Raw genomic sequence first — 4,676 nt, 5'->3', positions numbered from 1 at the left:
GGTACCAGGTAACAAAAGGGTAAAGGGACAGTCTATTGGGGATCTTTTTCCAGAAAAGGAAAATAACAAAAAACTCATTCCTCATATGACTTCTGTGCTCCGTGGGCAGAATAAGGAAGAATATGGGGGCAAGATGCCATCGGGTGTCAATTTCCCTGTCTCAAAACTCTACAAAACTATCGACAGGGAATCTGTTATGTTTGGAAAAGAGCTTATGAGAATGTTACCAAAGCGTCATTTTCTAATGTCAATTCCGTCTTGGTGGAGGGACCCTGACTAAAGAAAACCTCATGCTACCTGTACAGACCAAAGGGCCAAACATTTGAGTCTGTGTGCTTGAATTGTGAACCGCCGAGAGATTACCTATCATTCCTTCCACCTTACCTTTAAGGTATTCTTCCTTTAAGAATACTGTACTAAGCTGACAAGGGTGGACCGCCTCCCCGGCGGGGGCGGGCGGAGGCACTGCGCTTGAACGCCGATTGGTGGAGTCCCCGCGGGAAATCAGTGAGCGCGAGGAGCGTGCGCGCTCATGTAGGCGGCGACGGTGGCGGCGAGCGGTGGCGGCGAGCGGTGGCGTCAGCTCCTGGAAAGGGGGGGTAAGATTGTGGCTTTTGTAGGGTGGCAGCAGCAGCGGGGACGCCTTCCTGTTTGGCCGGTGCCCTTTCTGTTACGGGAGCCGGGCGGAGTGGGACGGAACGAGAGTCGGGAACGGAGGTCGCTGCTTTCTCCCTGACATCGAAGTAAGGACGAGCCACCGCCCGGACTCTTTTCCTTTACCCCAGCCCCCCAACCCCCGCCCCTTCGCTGCACTCTTGGAGGAAGCGGCCGCGGCGACATCATCTCTCCCAGTGCTACCCACCGCCCCCAGTCCCTGAGAGGTCTGGCTGCGCTCCAATTCTTTCTTCACCCCACCGGATCGTTAGTTCGCTCACTCTCTACGCCGCCGCCCCGCCGCCGCCGCCGCCGCCATGTCCGCGCACGCCCAGATGCGTGCTATGCTGGACCAGCTGATGGGCACCTCCCGGGACGGAGACACTACCCGCCAGCGAATCAAATTCAGCGATGACAGAGTATGCAAGAGTCACCTTCTCAACTGCTGTCCTCATGATGTTCTTTCTGGAACTAGGATGGATCTTGGAGAATGTCTGAAGGTCCACGACCTGGCTTTAAGAGCAGATTATGAAATTGCATCCAAAGAACAAGACTTTTTCTTTGAGCTTGATGCAATGGATCATCTGCAGTCATTCATTGCAGACTGTGACCGGAGAACAGAAATGGCCAAGAAAAGATTAGCAGAAACTCAGGAAGAGATTAGTGCTGAAGTAGCAGCTAAAGCTGAACGTGTCCATGAACTTAATGAGGAAATTGGTAAGTTACTAGCCAAAGTAGAACAACTAGGAGCTGAAGGCAATGTGGAGGAATCCCAGAAAGTAATGGATGAAGTGGAAAAAGCCCGAGCAAAGAAAAGAGAAGCAGAGGAAGTCTACCGGAATTCCATGCCAGCCTCCAGCTTCCAACAACAGAAACTTCGAGTCTGTGAAGTGTGTTCTGCTTATTTGGGTCTTCATGACAATGACAGGCGACTAGCCGATCATTTTGGGGGGAAGCTACACCTTGGATTTATTGAAATAAGAGAGAAACTACAGGAATTGAAGAGAGTTGTAGCTGAAAAGCAAGAGAAAAGAAATCAGGAACGCCTGAAACGCAGAGAAGAAAGAGAGAGAGAAGAAAGACAGAAGTTGAGAAGGTCCCGATCACATAGCAAGAATCCCAAAAGATCCAGGTCTCGAGAGCATCGTAGACATCAATCTCGCTCAACTTCACAAGAACGAAAGAGAACTAGATCCAAGTCCCATGAGAAACGGCATCGTCATAGGTCACGCTCCAGCAGCCGCAGCCACCAGAGAAGTCGGCATAGCTCCAGAGACCGGAGCAGAGAGCAATCCAAAAGAAGATCCTCAAAAGAAAGGCCTTCTGGAGATAAAGAGAGGTCATTTCGAGACCAAGATCTAGCATCTCGAGACAAAGACAGGAATTCAAGGTCACCCCGTGACAGAGAGAGAAAAGACAAGAAACGTTGCTATGAGAGTGCTAATGGCCGTTCAGAAGACAGGAGGAGCTCTGAAGAGCCTGAAGCTGGGGAGATTTAACAGGCTGTACATTTCCTCAATCCTTATGCTTCCTATGGAGTTACATACTGTTGTTTAGTTTACAGCTGTTCAAGGCGACCCAACAATTCCAGACATCGATCCAACTAGATGAACAGTATCTAAAGTTTGGCCGAAACTCAATCTGAACTGAACCTCTTTTCCTGGATAAAGTCTAAAGGTACATCCATAATTTCTAGTGAACCCTAATACAATTCTGAAAGGTTACTCTATTGTTGGGTGCAGTTTTACGTAGTAAGATGCAGATCTCAGTGTTTAATTTTTAAGTAGAAATTAGAGTGAAAAAATTGTGTTACTTGCCTTGGGCTTTCTTCAAAATTTGCAAAATTCTTCTTTTCTAGTCCAAATAGAAGTAGCTATGGGAGCCTTGTTTTGATTTCTTCCCCTGCCCTTCTGTTCTATTGTCCCACCTGCCATCTCAAATTGAAAAGTATTTCCTACCCCCCCTTTTTTTTAAACAGTGCCTATTTAGACTTGCAAGTTGAACACCTGTTTCATTACACCTTTTGCATTTTTATTGAAATTTTGAAATCAAACCTGGTCTTGATTTTTTTTGTTACATTGAATTGCTATATTTAGGTTGTTAAACACTTCTTGCCTTTTTTTTTTCTTGAAGAGTGTAAAGGCTACATCTTTTAATTGTAAAAAAAAATAAAATAATAAAATGAAAGCAGTAATCACCACCACTTCACCATTAAACAACCTGCATTGTTTTAAAAAAAAAAGGATGCTTGGTTGTTTCATCTGATAGATTTTGAAGTGGTTACTGGCTGTTATATAACAGTTCAGATTTGAGGATTTTTCAGGATCTCATCATGGGGTGTTAGCTATGTGATTGACAGAGGGACATGCTGTGGAAAAATATTATGAAGCTAGGAAGGACAAAATTTGGCTACAAATTGGCCGTAAGGGTTTAGTAGTGGTGAGGAACTGAGGATGGCACCAAGGTGGAGAGCCTGTGCAACTACGGGCAAGGGGTTGCTCTGGCTAGTAAAAGCAAGTTGGCAAGAGGGGATGTTTTGTTTTCTTTTTGAGGACGGAAAAAGAGAATGAGTGCTCTTTTGGACTTGGTGGAGATGAGAAGTCTAGGGCACCTCCATTTGGAGAAGTCTAGTCTCTTGGGGATGTGAGAGAAGACAGTAGGGCTTGAAAAACAGGTCTGAGAATCGTGTGCATGAAGGTGGCATTTGTACCCATGGGAGTTGACATCTTTCCTAAGGGCAGCCTCTTGGGGACTACAGCAAGAGGACTACAAGGACCTGTGAGTATGCCACTTACGCTCTCCATACTTGAGCCCACTTTTTCCTGGAATCTGGATGTACTGGAGAGACAGTGTGTTACAGATTGGGAGGGGGGAGTGGGGAGGGGGGAGGGAGTTGGGTGAGATATTTATAACTGTTCAAGTCTGCCACCATAATCAGTACACCTTTCTAAAAGCTAAACAATTGAGGCTGACTAATTGATATGAATTGATAATCATGGTGGGAGGGAAGAAGCACACTGCTGGGGGCTCTTGAGCTCAGCAGCCTTAGAATGATATCCCTTATGAGCTCGAGGCTAAGCTTAGAGCCAGAAGGGAAGGAAATGGCCAGGCTCTGTGGACCCAGCTCCTCAATTTGAGGGGCAATTGGGATAGTAGCCCCAGGACATCAGCTATCTTTGATCTCCAGACCTTAGCATGGTGCCTGGTGAACAAGAAGTGCTTCATGAATGTATCTTGACTGTCAGTCTCAGTGACAACTAACTGCATGTGGGAAAGCCCAGGAAGCCAGGCGCTGAAAGGGCCATGACTGAAGGGGAACCTGTGGACTGGACCTACAGCAAGCATTCAAGCTTCCTAGGCAGGAGATTGGCTCAGGACAGTAAGAAGACAGTAAATAAGAAGTGCGGCATTCCAGTCATGCTCAAGCCTGGACAGATGGGGATAGCTTCACCAGAAGAATGCAAGGAGAGCCTCCTGCAGTGGCCAGGCAATTGAGACAGAGAAGGACGGGGCTGACTCCATAGCCAAGGCTGCAGCCTTCTCTTTGCATTGTTCAGGTTTTGCTTTGTTTCTCTCTAGTTGCTGTGAGGCAGGGCCTGTTTCCTCTTTTTGGTACCATGGATCCCTGGGGAGTTCTGCTGAAGCCTAGGGGCCCCTTCTCAGAATAATGTTGTGAAATGCATCACATAAAATGTACAAGACTTACAAAGGAAAATAATTCCATTGCAAGAAAGATGTAAATTATTTTCTTTTTCTTGTCTTTTTTTTAATAAGTTTTTATTGATGTTGTCTGTCTCATCATAGGTTTCCACAGTAACTTTATCCCTACCCCTTCCAAAGAGCCATGCCATATAACAATTAGTATTATTTTAAAGAAGAAAAAAAATAACACAACTGATGGAAACATTGCAAAAGTCCTAAAAGTGTATAATACCTGTAGACCTCCCACATCCACAATAGGATGGGTTGGGGCTGTCTTCTCTTATGTCTTCATTCAAGTTATGTTTGATCTTTGTAATTTT

At 46.0% G+C, this 4,676-nt stretch overlaps 1 pseudogene across 2 annotated transcripts; it reads left to right on the top strand.

Annotated features, from left to right (window-relative positions):
* Positions 1–411: 411 nt before the first annotated feature.
* Positions 412–3,523, top strand: LOC110202228 (putative RNA-binding protein Luc7-like 2 pseudogene; annotated as a pseudogene). Of its 2 annotated transcripts, XR_013487731.1 has the most exons (2): positions 412–2,331; positions 3,207–3,523. The product of XR_013487731.1 is annotated as a putative RNA-binding protein Luc7-like 2 pseudogene, transcript variant X2 (transcript). The 2 variants fall into 2 exon arrangements; XR_013487730.1 differs by lacking the exon at positions 3,207–3,523 and having other exon boundaries at positions 412–2,666.
* Positions 3,524–4,676: the final 1,153 nt, after the last annotated feature.

Source organism: Phascolarctos cinereus, unplaced genomic scaffold, assembly GCF_003287225.1.
Source record: "Phascolarctos cinereus isolate Bilbo 61053 unplaced genomic scaffold, phaCin_HiC Scaffold_6;HRSCAF=336, whole genome shotgun sequence".
Classification (NCBI taxonomy): Eukaryota; Metazoa; Chordata; class Mammalia; order Diprotodontia; family Phascolarctidae; genus Phascolarctos; species Phascolarctos cinereus.
The sequence above is the reverse complement of the archived record's forward strand: the minus strand, read 5'-3'. Positions and strand labels throughout refer to the sequence as shown.